The following is a 20,926-nucleotide window of genomic DNA, read 5'->3' on the forward strand; positions in this document are numbered from 1 at the left end:
TAAACAAATGGGACTAGATCAAACAAAAGTTTTTGCACTGTGAAGGAAACTATCAACAAAATGAAAAGGCAACCTACTGAATGGGAGAAGATATTTGCAAACAATATATCTGGTAAAGGTTAATATCCAAAATATAAAAAGAACTCACACACCTCAATATCAAAAAAATAAGCACTCTGATTTAAAAATGGGCAAAGGAATCAAGCAGACATTTTTCCTAAGAAGACATATAAGTGGCCAACAGACACATGAAAAGATGCTCAAAATCATGACTCAGGAAAATACAGATCAAAAAACCATATTGAGATATCACCTCACACTTGTCACGATAGCTATTATCAAAAAGACAAAAACAAGTGTTGGCAAAGATGCGGGAAAAAGGGGAACCCTGGTACACTGTTGGTGAGAATGCAAACTGGTGCATCCACTATGGAAAATGTTACAGAGGTTCCTCAAAGAATTAAAAACAGAGCTACCATTTGATCTACCAGTGATACTTCTGGGTATTTTTCTGAAGAAAATGAAAACACTAATTCAAACACATATATGTGGCACACTCATGTTCATTGCCAACATTATTTGGAATAGCCAAGACACGGAAGCAACTTAGCCAACAGATGAAAGGATAAAGAAGATGTAATACAGATAGTCAGCGGAGTGTTACTCAGCCATAAAAAAGAACAGCCATTCGTGACAACGTGGATAGACCCAGAGATTACTGAGTATATAGTTAAGTGAAATAAGTAACACAGAGAAGGACAAATACCATATGATTCACTTACGTGTGAAATGTGAAAAACTAAATAAATGAACTAGCGTAACAAAACAGAAACAGGGTCACAGATACAGAGAACAAAATGGTAGTTGCCAGAGGGGAGGGGAGTCAGGGGATGAATGAAATAGGTAAGTGAGATTAAGAAGTACAAACTTCCAGTTACAAAATACCATGAGGCTGTAATGTACAATATAGGGAACACAGTCAATAATACTGTAGTAGTTTGTGTGGTGACAGATAGTAACTAGACTTATCGTAGTGATCATTTTGTAATGTATAAAAGTATCAGATCATTGTTGTATACCTGTAAGTCAATTATACTTCAATAAAAACATGAATAAAATGATTTTAATTTTATGAATACAACAAAATAATTTATTGGAATAAAATAATTCAAGCCAAAAAGACTGAATGGAAGAGAGGAAAATCATATTATAATACAACAGTAATATTAGACCTATAAATGTAATTTTATACTGCTATTAAAAGGATCTATATTACATATAAAGTAACATAAAACCAAACAGAAACATTATTCCACGTAAAATTGCCTCTACCTTCTAATACATATTATATATAAAATAAGGAACAAAGTTAATGACTATAAAAAAAATCATTATTTCTAAAATTATGTAACAAAAATGAAGTACATAAGAAATTTAATGAGCGATTTCCAATAACACTGTTTTACAGGTCACTAGAGATAACCACTCTTTGCCTAAAGAGAATAATGACTTAAAATTATAGTGGAATTAAAATCTGAAAGTAATTGCTCTTGGTACCATCATGAAAACAAGTGCCAATACCAAATAATCACAGGAAAGGAGAACATTTCTATTCTTGCTTTATTCAAAAAAGTAATTCAATACCAGTATTAATTATATTAATTTGATATTGATTATGTAAGAATATACACATCAAATTTCTTTGATCAGTGTATTCTCAGCATCTAACAAAGCACAACACACGCTCTAATGTTGGCTCATCTTCATAGCAGTGATACTACTTCCAACAGCAAAGCATAGCAAAACCTACTGAAATAAATTATTTCTAATGACCATTTCTGAAACTCTTCACTTGCTTCAGTGGTCCTCAAAAACGATCATCACAGTACGTGTGGCACCAAACAATGGTGCTCGTAACAGATTATCCTTTATCACAGATGATAAAAGACATTATATTTAAAATCAGAGGTAATAAATTTTACCAAGTTACATACAAAAATGACACTACATCCAGCTTAACTAACAAAGAAAAAAAATACTTATAAATGTTAAATTCATTTTAAAATGCTGCCTTCTAAAATATGAAACTCAGACCTGACCTAGTCCACTTAAAACCAACTCACACTGTTGTGTAAAATGTCTGTTACCAGGACACCAAATGAGATTGGCAGCCTGCCAAGAGATTAAAACTTAAATTCACCTATAAAAATTATTGAGTTTATTTTCCTCTCTCTCTCCCTCTTTTATTTATTTATTTTTTTAACGCTATGAGGCACTGTAATTCCAATCTAATGGTGGAACAGGAGCTAGACTGATAAATAAGAACTTTACAATTGTCATTATTATAATGAAGTTGCTGCCAGCACTTAATCTTTCATCAGTTTGACTCTCTCCAGATGTTTCATATTCATTTATAATTCAAATCAGTCAAATACAGACCCATGTTTTCTTCTACAGACCTCAATGTTGACATCCACCAGAAATCTTCTCAAGCTTTTTAAAATAAAAATGTCATTAATCATATACACCATTTAAACCTGTGGCAGACTAAAAATGGCCACAAACTCTTTGGTATGCCTCCATCAAGAAGCATAATCTATGTCTCCTCCCCTGAACGTGAATGGGCTCTGTGACTGATTGCTGTGACCAGGAGTATGGGGCAGAAATGACAGGGTACCATTTTCTGGGCCTCGGCTTCACGAAACTGACAGCTTCCACCTCTCGTCTTTTGGAACACTTGTTCTGGGGGAAACCACCCTCCTCTTATCCTGAGACCACCATGCCGTAAGGTAACCCAAAACAGACATGTGGAGAGACCACATGAAAAGAAAAACACCCAATGAATCTCCTACTGTTCAAGGAATGGTAGCTTTGGTACTAGGGATGAAGAGGCCGTCAGATGACCCCAGCACTTAGCCACCAGCTGCCTACAGCAGCATAAGACCAGCAAAACCCTCCCCAAACTCCTAGCCCACAGAATTGTGAGCAAAATAAAATGAGTTTTGATGTCTGGTGCGCAAAAGCAGATTACACAAACAAGGACTACAATTTCATTTTATGGCATGAATAAACTAACTATGACAATAGGAAAAAAGCAGACAGCCGATTTGTAGATGTAATGCAATGAAACTTTTAAAAACTTTTGAATTATCAACTTACTATCTACAGAAGTTCTCTTGTCTTTCATTAACTAATTCATGAGTAAATCATGAGAATAACCAATGTTCTCAATTATTTTGATTCTCACAATGTGAAGGGAAGTGTCAAGGTTACTAGGACATGACCCTGAACTTCTGCTCCCATCAGCTGACCTGTACACTACCAAGAATCACCGTTTTTGTACTGAACATTTTCATCTCGGTTGTAACTGTAAATATAATCATGTAATTTCATTAAATATTTTTTTAAATCTATGAGCACTGGAAGTAGTTCTTTCCATGAATAAGCTGAATACTTTAAAACAAACTGATAAAGGCTAGTTGCTTTAAAAAATAAACACTGTCAAGAGGTAAGACTATTTATAAACATTTAGTACAAGGACCACTAGAACTGTTTTTAACTATCTCAGTACACTTGAAAGGAAACTGAAACTAGAAATTGAAGATAGTGGTTAAAAGTGTGATTTAAGTCCAGAAAGAAATCCAACTGAGAGACCTACTCTCATAGAAAAGATGTGACCCAGTATCAAAAGACTGAACTATAAATATAGATTATGTTTTAAGGTACGTACATATCATTTTTATGACTACTCACTCTAGCCAAACTTTTTTTTTTATAAACTTAACATTTACCAGGCCAAACTGAGTTGGATAAAGGAGTTTGTACTATAAGTTCTTTCTTAAAATGTTTTTTAAATTAAGAAATAAGGATGAAGTTTCAGTTTTGCAAGATGAAAAGAGCTCTGTGGATGCATGGTAGTGCTGGTGTTAGCACAACAATGTGACTGCACTTAATGCCATGAATTGTGCACTTTAGAATGGTAAAACCGGTCAATTGTAATGGCAAAGTGAACAGACTTCATAATAATAATCAAAAAGAAATTTAAAAAACATTACATTGGGCAAACTAAGCCAGTCAGAAAGAGGACAGACTGTATAATTCCAGTTATATGAAGTTTAAAAACAGGTAAAATTAATCTATGTAATAGAAAGCAGAAGAGTGGGTCAGGGGACGGGGACAGAGCGCTGTAGAGAAACTGCACGTGGGACTAGAGAACTTTCTAGGGAAATGAAAATGTTTTGTATCTTGAATGGAGTGTAGATATTACAGATTTGTCAGAACTCAACAAACTAGACACCTCTGATCTGTACATGTCATAATATATGCAAATTACACATTGATCTTTTTAATGGGGATATGGGATGGGAGAGGAGACTAAAGAAATCAGCCTAGAAATTAATTCATAAGAGTTATCCCCTGAAACAAAATAATAGTATTTTTTAACCACCAGAACAATTACATAGAGCAACTTATTGAAAGGTAAGTCACTAGTTGGCATGGAACAAGGACATGCTACAATTTCTGACTAGTCAGTCATAAGGGTTTTTAGAAAAAGTCACCAGTCTTGATTACTTAAACTAAAACAAGGTATCTTGAGAGACTACAAGACCTAGCTTCCTTCAGGTTAGCACTGTTTTTCCATCTGCCTAATTCCTCTCTTCTAATTCAAGTCAGTCCAATTTAATTCAACAAACCCATTATACTTCCTCTGTGTAACTTATTATATAGGGAGCTAAGTATAACCAAACACAAAGATGAACATATAGTCATCGCTCCCTTCAAGGCATTTATAACCTAATAGATGGCATCACACAATAGATACTAGCTACAGGAAAGGACTTACAATACCTTCAATGTTCAAACCAAAAGAAACCCTCTGCAATGCAGACCAATATTTCGAAAAGTGAATTTTTTTTTAAAATAAGGCAAAAGAGCGGTAAGAGGCTCATGCTCTAGGTTTATTCCCTACTCTGCCCCCTTTTTATTACCAGTGCAGGAAAATTCCATAAATATCTCTGTGTTTCCAAGAAATTTAGAATGCAAATACAAAAGGTCTTCTGTCTTTTTATACATAAAAGATAGAAAATTCATGGTTAGAATTCAATGAGTGGGTGAGTAAAAGGTGCCACCATATTTCTAATAAAGGTTATTCAGCTTGATTCAAACCCTTGACCGTCAATGTTCCTGGCAATGTACGGAAGATCACAGATTTTGGACTTTTTTCTGGAGTGAATTATTCTGCTTTAAAAACTGAATCTAAAATTAGAATTATGAAGTGACAGAAAACATCACAATCTGAATTCTACTTACACAAAACCACATGGTTTTCAATGCCAAGTTCCTAATTTACAGCTGGGAAAATCACCATTGAAGATAGCTGAGCTTGGATCAGATTCACGTAACATAAAACCAGACATAGACCTCAAATTACATGTGACAGCTCTAGCCACACATATAAATAAGAATAATGGAAGTTAAAAGACAATAAATCCACCTAGCTGTTCTAAATTTAGTGCTATAATGTTCCTTTCCTAAGATTCTCAAATAAATTAGAAAGAAAGGAAAGAAAAAAACATACCTATCTTCATTTAGATATAATGAAGAATCTAAAAGTACTCATTTCAATTCTCCCAAAGTCCTTTAAAAAAATCAAGGTAGTCTAGATCTTGAAATACACCTGTTGTTTTTAGAATATAAAGAAAAAACCCACTAGACTTTCTGGATATCGAGTCTTGGCATGTCATCTCAGAACTCTTCCCCAAACAATCTGTCACGAGTGAACAGGAACAAGTTGTACTGAGGATGCACAAAGATATTTAATTATTTGCTCAATCGGCTACTGATTTCCCCCATAAGTTAACAAAACCGAATGTAAGTCAACAGGAGTCTGTCTGCAACTATAAAATCACTTTACTTTCGTTGGCTTCAGAAGTTTGCACCCTATGGAAAGTCCATTGAAAAATTTTACCTGGCACATACATGCTAAAATATTTTGTCTGCTGTTTGAAGCTACACTAGATTCCAACCCACAGAGACAGGATTTCCAGTTTATTTCTCACAACCCACATGTACAAAACCCAAAATTACAACATAGAAAAGCGTTGTTAAAATTCTGTAATAATAGTAAAGCAAAATAGTTCACCACAGAGCTCTTTTCTCAGGATTTTTTAAAGCCTCTTGTATCCATGATATACAACATTTCAACATCTCGATTAAATAATCAAACATACAAGGAAGCTCACCTTGGAACTTTAAGAGAAGAGTTGTTCTAGGTTATGAATCAAACCTCATCCAGCTCAGACACTGTAAACTGAATTGACAATGGCATTAACTGTTAAAAAGAACATGATAGCAAAGTCTACAATTACCACACAGTTTACCCCTCACTGCGATACAGAATTCAAACCATGCAGCCTTCACTGCCATACTGATCAAAGTTTTTAATACTACCAAAAACCAGTAAGCAAAAAAAATCACTCAAAAAAACACTCAGAATATTTGGAAGGTGAAACAATACAGATTAACAAAATTTTCTGTCATGCAGAGACATTTGGAAGTCCCTTTGTTTTCAACTTAAAAATTGCTTTCTAAAATACACTGGCCAATTTCCCTACCTTAGGAAATAAAGTATAGAGTCCACAAATGACACTATCCTTTACACATGAACTATCCAGGGAGTGGAATGGATTTTTTTCATAGGATGCACTGAGATATCCATCTTCTCTTTCCACTTTTCTTCCTCACCACTACCATGCAATATGGAAGCAATACATGTTGTTAAAGATTCGTTTCAGGAAAGAATGAAGAGATACTGAAAAGGCTGCAAAAGCTGAGCCTTGGTAAAAAGTCAACAAAGATAAGAAACAAGAGAAAGATAAAATGATGCCCTAGAAATCATACAAGGATAGAAACAGGTATAATATAATAAAGGTCAAAGAAGGAAAGCAATGAACACAAGCCACTGGGTATCGAAGGTCACCGGTTAAACAAATGAAAAGTTCAGTGGAGCTGCAAGAATGAAAGGTAAATCACAGTGCTCATGAGCTACAACTTTATGATCTTCTCAGTCACAAATCTCTTAAGAGATTCTCCTAGTTTCAAATCTATCTTAAGTCTTCCCTCTTCTTCAAATTCACATCAATTTAGTTGCCAAAACTTAATTCTTACTGTATCTTTTCTCATAGTTAAAGCATTAGGAGATGCATTAGAAAGCATACATTTATCTGGAAGTAACAGAAAATTTAAAAAGCAAACTGGCTGAAACTAAAAGGAAATGTACACTCCTTATCACACATAACAGGAAGTCCACATGCAGAGTAAGCTCTGAGCACTGCCAGTCAGAGCTTTAGAGCTTCTCTGTAATCCCCTTGGATCTGACCCCCCATGTATAACTCCATCCACAGGCTCATAAAATGATCAAAATAGTTTTGAGATTGTGATCTGTCCATCTTTGAACCTGTCACTAGCAGAGAAAGGAAATTACCATGTTTCACTTAGACTTACAGACTCAGTCTTGGAACTAAGAAAGAGGACCTATTTCTCTGAGTCAAGGGAAGGGGGAGTAGATGCCTGAGCAAAACAGGTTCTCTTAGAAAGGCAGATAGGAGGGGAATAATGTTAACTATGCAATCAACAGTAGCCAATACAGAAGGTTCTTATTCGCATGATGTTCTACCTTTGGGGAAGTTTTAAAAACTCCTTTTAATACAATGAAAATTAGGCTTAAACAAAATAAGGGCCAAATAATTTCCTTCCTCAGATAACCAAGTGATAACCTCAGAGACTATAGGTCAAGAAGAAAAATGTGATATGAATTTGCAAGGTTTTTTATCACTCACATTTTTATCTACTCAAAAATAGAATGTGTTTGGGTATTTTAAAACCACTGCTCTGATTTCATTTTACTCTTTAAATCGTTACCTTGTTGGAGACAAGATGGCAAGAGATCCCAAGGTACTAAAAAGAGCGCCAGACTCAGGGCACCGGGCTCTAGTCTAACTCTGTCTTCCACTAAATCACAGTGTCATCACAGGTGGTCACCTAGTCCATCTGGGTTTCAGTTTCCTCCGTTGTTAAACTAGAAAGCTCAGAGAGGTCATCTTCAAGTTTTCTTCACAGTTAATTTCTAGTTATAAATAATATTCACTTGCTAACTAGGATATTTATGCAGACTATTTAAAGTTGTAATTCTGGGCTTCCAAGATGCCTTCCAAGACTACAAGCTTTTCCTACAAAACTTCAGTTTTACAAAAACCTTCACTGTGGCCAGAAATGTAAATAGCACGATGTTACAACTTCTGAAATAACTCAAGAGTTCAACTTCTCTTTAAACCCAAATTCATTAATAAAAGGTTGCAGTGTACCTACAGAAGCACGCCCTCACTGCTGGACAGGGAAACGGAAAATGACAAAACCCAACCACTCCGAAATTCAGTCAAAGACAAGGTACCTAGCCACTGAGCCTAAATGAAGACGATGATGAAAACCAAAGCGCAATGAGAGAGCTGGAATTCAAGTCATAATCAAAAATAGGAATTTCTATAAAGAGTAAGAGGGAGGGGCGGGACTATCACAGAAGTAAAACCAGCACACAGACCTAGAAGAAATTAAATGTAAGTGTCTCATGAATTTCTCTTAAAGACTATTATTTACATCAAATTAACAGAAATAATTTCCAAAAACAGGTTGCTGACTGTGGAAAAACAGGAGAGGAAACTAATACTCTGCCTTTTGAAAACCTCAAATTAATGAATTTTGGCAAACCAGACACAAACCATATGAGAGGACACTGGATAAAACCCCATGACTTTAGCCAACTGCATTATGACCAGGAGTTGGTTCTTCTCAAAATTATTAGTAATGAAAAATACTTACACAGGATACACATGATTGCCAGGGGGAAAAAAAAATGCGCTTCTTTTAAAACAGCAAACCACCCGCAGAAACCACATGGGCACCAAATGAAATGACTCTGGTCACTGACTAGTGGAGCATGTAAGCACTCCCCAGGTGAGAGACTCAGCTTCAGGTTCTCCTTCTGGGACAAGCAGAAAATTCATGAAAATACCTGATTTGGAGCTACCAAAAAAAACCGGGCAAACATGCCTGCACTGGCCTGAGTTTCAAGAGAAATAACGTTCTCCAAGGAGAACCGAACAGTTTTAAGAGACCACGTCCTTGTTGTAAGAAGACGTTTTCTTTTTCCCCTTAGAGTAAGAACTTAGATTAAGATTAAAAACTCCTCAGAATAAAATAAAGCAAATCCCACTTAAAGTGCTTAACATTATAAAATTAATGACACATAAGTTAAAACTTCCTGGAATTACCAAACTCTCTACCACCAGGAGCAATACCATTAACACATAAGGACGACTCAAGTGATCAAAATATGTAGCGGTACCCTGGAGAAACAGCATACCAGAGAGGTAGGTTTCAAAAGAGGAAGGAGTAAATACAGAGGAAAGGCTATTGCTCAGAAGACAGGAAAAGACGGGAGTTAGGTTGCATACATGAAATAGGTAAGAGCTCCAGCAAAAGGAGGTCGAATGAAACCAGAGCCAAACACAGTATAGCACACAGCATTGCCTAGGGTAAAACACAAAGACTGCATAAAAATTCCAGTTATATATAGAAATATCAGATAGGTACTAGATATATTAACAGAAAATAGAAAGTGTATCTTGACCCTCAGCATCACTCAAAGTTCACCTATTCCTTTAAGTAAGTAGGAAAAACAGATTTTTTTTTTTTGCCATGGCTTATGTTATACTGTCTGCACAAAACATAAAAAGAACACAATGAAAACCAGGCAGCATGCAAGAACTATACATTTACATATATCTGCACACATGCTCTTCACCATGCTTTCAATTTCCTGATACAATGCCATAAAAATTGGGGACTTTTTTTCCCCTCGACTTTGGCTCTATGTAAGGTGCTGACTTTTTCCTTGAATAGGCTGGCAAAACTCAGTTTGTCAAAGCTTGCATAACCCTGAAGAACACATAAAATTTCCAGAAGAAATAAAGAAAGAATGGAAAATTAAATGAGTTTCCAAAAGAAACCATTTTAAATTGTATATACCTATAGTCTTCATGCTTTGGAAATGATGTTACTGGTGGTATTTGTTACCACATGCATGAATCCTAAAAAGACTGGAGCACTGGAGCCATCCAGGTGCAACTGTAGTTATCTTAATAAACTATACTTTCAGGACAATGAAAAGGATAATAATGCCAAGGACGGAAAGCCCTGGGATTGTCGCCTAGTCAGAAAGAATACAGATCTGAAGAAAGATCAGATTAGACTCATTTCAGAAAATGAACAAGGAAACTATACTGAGAATTTCTAATTAAGCAAACAGCATAAAATCTGTACATCAAAATTCTTCACACTATGGGAAAATCACTGTGTGTTTTCTAAATAGCTGCTGAGTAAAATGATCCATTATGAACAGGAAATGAGAAATGCCCAGTTTCTTAAGGTTAATGAGAGTAGGAAGCAAAATGTCTAAGATACAGAAATTACTCAAAAATATACTGCATATGCTTAGGGTGTAAATTTCATGCAAAGATTTAATGACAGGTTAAGAGGAGAAACTTTATTCTTCATAGCAAATTGAAGTATACTTTGTAAAATATAACACAGACAAAAAGATAAAAAGAATAAATGAAAAAAAAACACATTTCCTAAATATCACCAGTAATTTACTCACAAACATCACAAACATCCTTACTAACACACACGCCTGGAGTATCCATTTGGTGTATCCATTATGTCTGTACTATTGTTATTTCAAAGTAAAAGTATGATAAAGGCTGGAGGAAAGTTTCTCTGAAATTTCACTTTTTTAGTACAAATTTACACTCCTCTAGCACCCCCACTGAACCTGGGTGCAGGATTTCTATGGGAAGGGCATACCTACAGACTCTCATATGGCTTGAGAAAAAAGTGAAGTCATTATATGACAACTTCGAGCAAAAGAAAGGGGAAAGATCTAAGCTGGAGAATTTAATGCCAGCTAAGGATGGTTTGATAATTTTAGAAAGAGAGCGGGCTTACAAACGGCAGGACAGCAGAAGCAGCGACCTCTGACCACCAAGCAGCAGCAGGCTAGTGCCCAAGTGCCATTAGGAAGGCCACTGAGGAGGAAGGACAGCTGCCTGAACAGGTTTCCAATGCAGACATAAGTACCCTATTCTGGAAAGAGAGGCCACAGATGACTTCATTAGTAAGGAAGAGAAGGGAGCACCAGGATTTAAGGCAGGAAGGGGAGGGCTAACTCTGCTTTGCGCAAGTGCAGTTGGGTTTATGATCAGGACTGTCTTTCTCTATAAAGCTACTAAGCCCCGAGCCTTGAAGGGAAAAGTAAACACCAGCTCCCAGTCTTTGGGTTGTACAAAAAGAAAGCCTGGACAACAAGAATCCTTTTTCTGGACTGGTTCCGTTGATGCTTTGTCTGAAAACTCAGAAATATCTTTCTAGTGAGGGACTGCCTTTTAAAGTTCTTTTGATATTACGCAATACCCATGGGTCACCCAGAACACATGCCATCAAAGTGCTCTACCTGCCCCTAACACAACATCTCTAAAGAAGAGTCTAGATCAGGGGGTCATAAGGACTTTTAGGGCTCACTACACATGGTACTCTATGGAAAGGATTAGCGACACTATGGAAGAGAACTCCGGTGTGAGAACATCCTGAAAATCTAGGAGGATTACACCACTGAAGATGCCACTGTTGTTACGGACAAAGCCATGAAAGCCAGCAAGCCCAAAACAATAAATGTTTGCAGTAGAAAACTGTGTCCAGGTGTTACGCATGACTTCACGGGATTTACAGCAGAGCTCAAGAAAATCATGAACGAGACCTAGGATATGGTGGGGAGGAGCTGGGGGAGGTAAAGAATTTCAAGATATGAATCTTAGAGAGATTCAAGAGCTAACAGAAATCACACGAGAGGAATTAACAGAAGATGACTTGATAGAGATGAATGCTTCCAAACCAGTGCCAGACAGTGAGGAAAAGATGTGTCAGAAAACAAACTGACATTAGACAATCCGGCAGAAGAGTTCCAATTATCCAAAGACTGTTTCTGACTTTCTTTTACAACATAAACTCTTCTATGATACAGCCCATTAATGCAAATGGTGGGAAAAGAATTGATATCGAACAGAAACATTTTTAGAGAAATGGAGAAAAAAAGTCAGATAGAAATCATGATGTATGGATTTTCATAAAGCTGCACTACATGTGCCTGCCTCTCCTGCCTCCCCTTCCACCTCCTCCACCTCTTCTACCCCTGAGACCGCAAGACCAAGTCCTCCTCCTCCTCTGCCTACTCAACATGAAGTCAACGAAGACCTTTATGATGACTCACTTCCACTTAATGCACAGTAAATAATCATCACACCATACTCATCTGCTGTGTATGTGTGTGTCTTCATGTGAAAATGTAGTTAACTGTACAAGAACTGCAGGAGATGTTTCTGTGTCATCATCATCAAAGTCTTCATCCCGTAGAACATTGTGCACAAGACTTAAAGCAGATGGTCTATCCTTACATAGACATAAGCTGAGTGATATTTAATACAAAATAAATAATGTGCTAATTTGCTGTTTTGAAACATTACTTTCAAAGAATTACGTTACCATACAGTATGCTTCTCTCATAATTGAAGAATCCTATCATCACAGGCAAGTGTTTTTTTTTAAGTGTAACAATGTTTCCAATACTCTATTATGAATATGACTATAATGCTGTATGCCATAAAAATTTTATAACAATTCATTTGTGCCTGTAGAGACTAGGCTACCATGAAGCAAACATCAAAAACTCTAGGCTACCATAAAGTAGTAACACTGTTGCTCCTTCTTCATTATCAGTGCATGAATCATTACGCCTGTAAATAACTGTGCATTTCACTTTCACACTATCTTTTCATTTCTGATGCCTACTACTAGTAATACATGTAACATCTACAGTGTTTTGTATCACATAAGACAATATTCATAAAGGTTCTGACTGACGGTTCAGTTTAACAGACAACATAAACATGGTATCAATAAATACAGTACTGGAAATGTATTTTCTCTTCCTTATGATTTTCTTAATAACACTTTTTCTCTAGCTTACTTTATTGTAAGAATACAGGAGGCTATTAGTAGTTGAGTTTTGGGGGAGTCAAAAGTTATATCCAGATTTTCGACTGTGCCAGGGGTTGGTGCCTGAAATCCCACATTGTTCAAGGGTCAACTTTACATGCTGATTAAACAATCGAATCCAGCTTTACAATTCCTAATTCACCACTGTGAACTGAATGCTGAATTATTTTCCTCAGATAAAAGTAACTATGATGATAATATACATGGCCCTTCTATGTGAGAGAAAAAAAAATCCAAAAATTTCACGTATGTATTATTTCATTTGTTTGTATGATTTTCTATTCCAAAAAATTTTGCAGGAATCACAGAAGAAAACAACATTTTGCAATGTGAGTAGACACAGAGTGGTCAGAGCACTTCTTATCAATCACATGGGAGTCACCTTTGATGTTCATCACTGTGACACCAACAACAGTAACTTTGTGACATTCCTTTCTTCTCCCATTGATAACAACAAAAGCAAAGCCAATAGCACCCAATTTTGGAACTTTGGAAAATCAACTCAGTATGCCAATGAAGATAAAGTCTCCTACAAAAAGTTCTTGCAGCAAAAAGTCCATGAGTGTTCTTAACAGGACAACTAGAAAAATCCCATAGACTAAATGAGCAAGTGACATCTTAAAACACTATTCACTTTAAGCACAAACTAATCCTAAAAAGAAATTAACAAAATACGTCTCCTCTGCATAACAGACAAGAGAAAAAACTTAAAATATCTAAATGCTTCATGAAAACTATCATCAGCTATTACATAAACAGCTTTTCCCCATTCAGCAGAACAGAAAATAAGTATTCATTTCAACTTGTCTTCTGACTCAGGGTGGCCCATTTAATACCATTCAGCTTTCAGAGGCTTATTTTCAGTTTTTCATGCCCAATATGGGCAAACTGTGAGTATTCCTTTTGGAATAACCACATTTGAAGTTATCTTTATTAAGTTCATAATTAAAATAATGATACTTAATCTCACCTCTCCTTAGTCACTATCTTTTATTAAGGTATTATCATGTAGCTTGCCAGTGATACTCACTTAAGCCCGTGCCTATCGGCGAAGCACACTCATACAGTAACGGAGCTTGCCGAACACTGCAGCTCTGTCTTCCCTGCATTTGCAGAAGTTCTGAATTCTCGTAATACACCAGCAAAGCATCTTGAAAAGACTGTGTAGACCCTCTTTCACCACAAGATTAAACACAAAATAAAAGGCAGTTTGGCTGGCCTCTCCATCATCTAGGCCTACTTTTGGTAGGAGATGCACATGGCCAGTGTTAGCAAGGCTGGCAAAGGGAGAAATCAGTTCAATCTTCTCTGAACACCAAGAAAAAGTTATTTCATACTTTGCAAAATAGTGGTTATTTCATTCATATAGTTAGCCTATAGGTTTATATGTGTTCAACTGGATTATGTCCATACCAAAAGGTCCATACCCTTCTGAGGAACGCAGTTTTACCAGAATTATAACATGTTGCATTTTAAATTAGCTAACAGTATTGCTGATCCTTCATCTATTAAACCTAGTAATTTAAAGAATTCTTCTCACTTCAAAATTTTAAAAAATTACTGTACCCCCTGCTAGCCTCTTGCCCAGTGCCCTTGTCTTTCCGCTAGGACACCCTTTGAATTATAAGCATCCTATTTAAAAAGAGCTACGAAGAAGTATAATCTCACCCGTTTATTCACTGACTCTAAGAGTCAAATTTTCTAGCGCATATCCTATTGCCAGCGTGTGGATCAGAAGGGGAAAAGGACGTTACTTCTGTGTACAGCAGAGACACAGTAAATGTATTTCTAATTCTTTAAGTAAAATTCTATGGTATATAGCTAAGAACAGTCTTTGTACCATTTGTTGGGGATTTGACAGGACAGGGAAGAGGATATGGGTCCAGAAATGTTTAAAATACGGAAACAGACTCACATACATAGTAAACAAACTTATGGTTCCCGGGGGGAAGGAAGTGGGAAGGGATAAATTGGGGGTTTGAGATTTGCAAATATTAACTGGATAAAGAAGTGGTGATGTATTTATACAATGGAATACTACTCAGCCATAAAAAAAATAAAATAATGCCATTTGCAGCAACATGAATGGACCTGGAGATCATTATCCGAAGTAAAGTATGCCAGAAAGAGAAAGAAAAGTACTATATGATGTCACTCATATATGAAATCTTCTTCTGTATAGTGCAGGGATCTATATTACAGAATTTTTTCTGTACATGAATGTTTATAGCAGCTTCATTCCTAAATGCCAAAAACTGCAAACAACCTCAATGTCCATCAACTGGTGACTAGATAAATTGTGATATTGTCATACAATGAAATAGTACTCGGCAATTAAAGAAAAAGAACAAAGCACTGATACTTGCATCAACATGGATGAATCACAAAAGTACTCAGTGAAAGAAATCAGAAACAAATTCTACATGCTGTAGGTTTCCATTCATATGACATTCCAGAAGAGACAGGCTATGGGGACAGGGAACAAATGAGTGGTTGCCAGGATCTACTGGTCAGGGGAGAAAACTAACTACAAAAAGGCATGAGGGAACTTTTTGGAATGATAGAAATGTCCTTTGTCTGGATTGTGGTGGTGGTTACATGACTATTATGCATTTGTCAGAGTTTAAAGAACAAGATTCTAAAAATATTTTTTTTTTACTTGTAAAGTATACCTCATTTTAAATAAACCCACATTTTAAAAGACGTAGGACATGCCCTTTTAAAAAATATGCATCAAGTTAAATGAGCTAAACCCAGCTTATTAGGTATGGGGGTAGGAGAAAAACAGTGAGGAAATGAAAAATCCTTAGAAATGTTGCAAATCAAAAAACGGATTTATCATTAGTAAATAAGAAGAAACAGACACTGATACAAAGCGTTAATCTAAAGAGCAGTGCTTTTTTTATTAAGTTCTCATTGTTTAGACAGAAAATGACAAAATTTGATGAGCTTTTAAGAAAGACCAAAAGTCACAAGTAACAGGTTGATAAAAGAGGCACCGTGATTATGAGCTAAAATTTGGAAACACCTTACCTAAACACTCCTTCCCAATTTATCAGTCAAAATGGTCTCACCTACCCCAATGCACTCCCACTCCAACTTCTGCTATCAGGAGAAAGATAATAAACCTTCAAATAGTTTTCTTTATTCAGAACAATCATATATACTTCACAAATCTTAACATCTACAGCCAGGGGTACAAGATAATATGCCTCTTACTAGGCAAAGTCCTATTTGTCCATTTAAGCTTCAGGCCAACTATTTGGTAACCATCTTGCTTTTTTTTTTTTTTTAACTGCCATTAAAAAAAAAAGCTGTCTCTGTGATGACAGTAGTTTCTTTTTGTCTGGTATTAAGCACTAAGATGATTAAAATAAACAAAAAGCGCTTAGAAGTTTTGAGCTGATCACTCCAAGAAGATACATTTTTCCATTTAATAAAAGTTAAGAGGTAAGTTGTAACTTTCATCACTTTGTTTTCTTTATGTTTATTCCATTTGGCTTGTACTGTTGCTAGGAAACCAGTACATAATAAGATTTCCCAGCTCACAGAACAACCTCCTAGCCAGACTGGAGGATACCAAACTTTGTAACCAGGGCAATTGTCTACCACACAATTTACTGGCTAGCCAGTACTAGACAGGTGCACTCTCCCTGGCATCTTCCTGCTCCATTAAGCTAACAGGTACAATACAGTCAGTCCCCTTGATGCAACAGAAATTGCAGCAGAAGGCAAAAGAGATGAAGCGTAGAGCTCTCTGGTAGCAGAAAACAAGGAGAATTTACTGCCAGTCCCTGTCACCACACCCAACTAAACATTCTGGGTATTTCGCCTTAAATTGTGGGGTGAAATGATAGTCCACCCTAATCACGAGATGAAACGTCAACCCACCGCAATCACTACGTACCACGCAACATCGAAACTACTTCCAAAAGCCATCACCAAACCACTGCACAGATAAGTATTTGGAGAGTAAGGTGGCATCGGTATCTGCACAGTTCGGGGGGTGGGGGGAGGGAAAGAGTAGGAATTCTTCAGGGGCCGCTGGATCACCTACAGCTGTGACCAGAACCTCACCCTCCAGGAAATCAGGCTCTGCCCCAACTCTCATCAGGAAAGCAAGTGAGAGGGGCAGTGGCAACACCACCCTACCAAAAAAACAAAAACAACAACAAAAACAAAAAAAACTCAACGCTGCTTTTAATAGAGTTGCTACTCCTTCAAATGAAGCCAAAAATAGGCTTCAGGTCCAAAGCTTTCCTCCGCAGTGCACAACAACGGCAGATGGAAGACACATCCTTAATGTGGGGAGACAAGGCGCACTGAAGAGGATGAAGGATGCCTCGCCGCTTGGAAAGTTACCGGCTACTGCCTTCACCCCGAAACGCCACTTTTATTGCGACATGTGGCCCAAAGGAACGACAAGGAAATGTGAATGACGGACGGTGTGGCGCTTTCACCCCCGTGGACTTGGCAAAGTCGAAGGGGAAACAAATCAGGCGCGATCGGTGAAAACTCGGCAAGGTTCAACGTCACCGTCCGGTGGGAGCTGCGGTGACACAATCATCACGTGTACTTGTGCGCAGACTTTCTCGAAAACACTTCGAGTCCGGAACGTGCGGGGGCCGAAACCTGCCGGCGACTCCAAGCGCCGGTCGGCACCGCCAGCCGGGGGAGCCGGGCTCCGCTCCAGCGCGCGGCGGGTCACGCCCCCTGAGCCCCGGCCCGGCCACCTCCCTGGCGCGAGGCCGCGGCCCGCTGCGCCCCCGGCCCGCGCGCCCAGGCCGCCTCCGGACGCGCCGCCGGCCTCGCGCGGCCCCGGCCCCAGACCCGGGCCCGAAGGCGCGCGTCCGTTTACCTGCGCCCCGCGCTCGCCGCCGCCGCCGCCGCCGCCGCCGCCCCGCGCGGCCAGGTGAGCCGCCCCAGCACTCGGCCCCGCACGCGCGCGCCCGGGGCGCGACCCCAGGACCCGGGGGGGACCGCCGCCCGAGTCACCCGAGCCGGGGCAGCCCTCGCCCCAGCCGGCTTCCAGCACCTCTGCCCCCGGAAGTTGATTTCCGCCAAGGCCCGCCCAGCGCCGAGCGTGTCACTCAACGCCCCCCGGCGCGTCACGTGCTCCCAGGCTGAGGCCCGCGCTGAGGGCCCCATCGTCTTCCAAGACCCGCCACTTCTGGCCGGGGTGGTCCCCGGAGCGCTGTCCTTTGCGAGACATTGACTCAGGCGCTACCTGCTGTTGGCTACAGCTTCTCTTTCCCCTGAAAGAGGAATGACACGTCCTGTTTCCATGTTAATGCGTGCAAATCAATCCATTCCCAAAAGGGCACGCCCCTCTGGGACTTGGGATTGTTCCTGAGAAGAGCCTGGTTTAATCTCTTCACCACCTCCAAGCCGAGTTCACTGTAAAAACTGGAACTGAATTAAGTGCCTGACATGTAGTAAGTGCTCAAGAAACGGTTGACTAGAAAACCGCTCCGTCTCCTCTCGGCCTGTGGGAACTCTCGAAGCACCAGGACGCACCCCAGCCCTCCCCAGACCGCTGCTGTGTGACTTCAGCCAAAGAGCTCCGCTCTAGAGTTACCTTTGTTCTTGTCTTCAACTCCAGATCACAGCAGTTCGTACAGAGTCTGTTTTCAGCTGCCAAGCCACCCCCTTTTTTCCAAGCCTTCAGTCCGCTTCTCCTGAAGGAAAAAGAGAATGACAGAACTGAGTTTTACTTGAAAAGAAGCATGGTTATATAGATTTGGGGGAAGGGAGAGGGTGGATTTCAGACTGTCCATAGCTGTTGAAGAGAAACAGTCAATCACCAGGCCACTTGTTAAAGATTTTTCCATTTTTGACATGGGAGGGATTTGTGGAACATTTACTTAACAGGTTTTTAATTAAGTGTGTACTTGGCCTTCTGGACCAACTTGAGACACTCCAAGAGTGGACAAGATGCACTCAAGATCTTTGCCTTCAAGGAGCTGACAATGTAGTAAGAAAGACAGACAGGTAACCTGGGAATTTAAGCGTTCATTGTCTAACAGGCATCCTTCAACATTTTAGACATTAATTTCCTCATCTTTCCATTGAACAAAGTCTGGATTAAATAATCCATTAGGCGAAGCGTTGGGCAGGCCTTGGCCGAAATCAACTTCCGGGGACAGAGGTGCTGGAAGCCGGGTGGTGCGAGAGCTCCCCGTGCTTGGGTGACTGGGGCACCATCTCTAGCCATAGTTACTTTCCTACAGAAATAACAAGAAACAAATAGTTTAAAATATTAAAGGGAAAGTATGTTGTTAAGTAAACCTCAAGCCGAACTGATAACCGCCTGACTAATCTTAAAACAATCCTCAGACTTCTATACTCAGTTGAAAAGGAAATGAGCTTCGTAAATAGCGTGACCTAAAAAGAGTATCTTCCCCGATGATCATCTGAGACCATGAAGGACACAGCAAAGCAGTACCTGCCTAAAAACACACACACAGCCAGCCGGTCCTCACTGTTCCTGTTGGCAGAACACGGCAAAAATCAGTGACCACTGTAATTTTCCAAATAGCTTCTTTTTAATTGGGAGGTTTTATTGCAGTGACTTCATCCTCTCTCTTCCATTGCATTTTGCATTTGTTGGGAGTAGGTAACATGTCACTGCTTGACCATGAGGAACTCCACGTGAAGCTAACACACTTTGGAGAGACAGAAAGAAGGTATTTCCTAATTATAGTGACTGGGCAGCAAAAGGGTATGCTATGATAGACGTGGTGGTTATTATCCAAGCATGCATTTCACTCTTTCCTCATAGTGCAGCATTCAGGTGTACTGGATGAGACTGACCCTAACCTTTTCCAAGGTTAGTCCTGATCGGTGTAAACCAGAATTAGTCCAACCCCCATGCCATTTTCGGGGTGTGTCGGGTGGAAACCCCACCCTAAGTCAGTCATTGCATTACGGTTACCATATGAATTGTTTCAGGAATCATCCAACCAGCACAAAGCTCCTGACAATTACTCAATGGTTGTTGGAAGAACGTTCATCCTGAGGAGAGAGATGAAGAAGTATGTAATTCCTCCTGCTTTCAACAATCTTCTTGTGACCATGAAGGAAACCTGTCTGAGGATAAAAGCAAATGCATTTTGCAGAACAAACCTGATACAATTCCAGGAAACGGAGCTGAAGGCTTGATCAGATCAATTCTAAAGCTTCCTTCACTTCCATGGGGCTTTTCAGTTATGTAAACAACTTCCATTTATTATTTAATCCAGTCTGAATTAGGTTTTCTGTTACCTTCAGTCCCAGGTGTTCAAACTTGTAGAAAGATTTGGTATCCCCAGCTTCATTTTAACTGTCAGAAAGTAAATTGTCATTTTCTTAAATTGGAAGAGAGCCTTATTTTCCTTCTTCTTCTGTCCACGCTCGTGCCAGAGATTGAAAATGAGCTACTGTCCCTGGGAGTAGTTCTTTCAGATTCATATCATATTCAGCTTTCTCATTAAACCAATGGAAAACTATTTCAAAGATTGATTCATAACGTTGTATATGACAGATATAAAGAATAAACTGTGAAAGCTTTAAACAAGCACCTTTCAGGCCCATCCTCCAACCAGGTCTCCTTTGAATTCTGTGCAGGATGTAACCCATTTATAAAACCTTTGTTCTATAGGAGCTATGTGGTTCCTAACTTCTCAGTCTTTTGTAAATTGTCATTGCTCACCATGTTGTTTTGCACCATTTAGCTTGATTTTTAACTGGGCAAGAATCACTCATGAATGTCTGAAAAAATGAA

General features: G+C 38.8%; 1 protein-coding gene across 3 annotated transcripts in view; it reads right to left on the reverse strand.

The window, feature by feature from the left end:
• The window catches only part of CCDC91 (coiled-coil domain containing 91), a 225,084-nt gene extending 206,855 nt beyond the window's left edge, over window positions 1–18,229 (reverse strand). For all 3 annotated transcript variants that reach the window (XM_072954296.1, XM_072954295.1, XM_072954294.1), the window contains exon 1: window positions 18,023–18,229. The gene's annotated coding sequence lies outside the window, so the exon portion shown is untranslated. The remainder of the gene's footprint in view (window positions 1–18,022) is intronic.
• Between the last annotated feature and the right edge of the window lie 2,697 nt (window positions 18,230–20,926).

The sequence above is a fragment of the Vicugna pacos genome, chromosome 34 (genome assembly GCF_048564905.1).
Source record: "Vicugna pacos chromosome 34, VicPac4, whole genome shotgun sequence".
In the NCBI taxonomy this organism is placed as follows: domain Eukaryota; kingdom Metazoa; phylum Chordata; class Mammalia; order Artiodactyla; family Camelidae; genus Vicugna; species Vicugna pacos.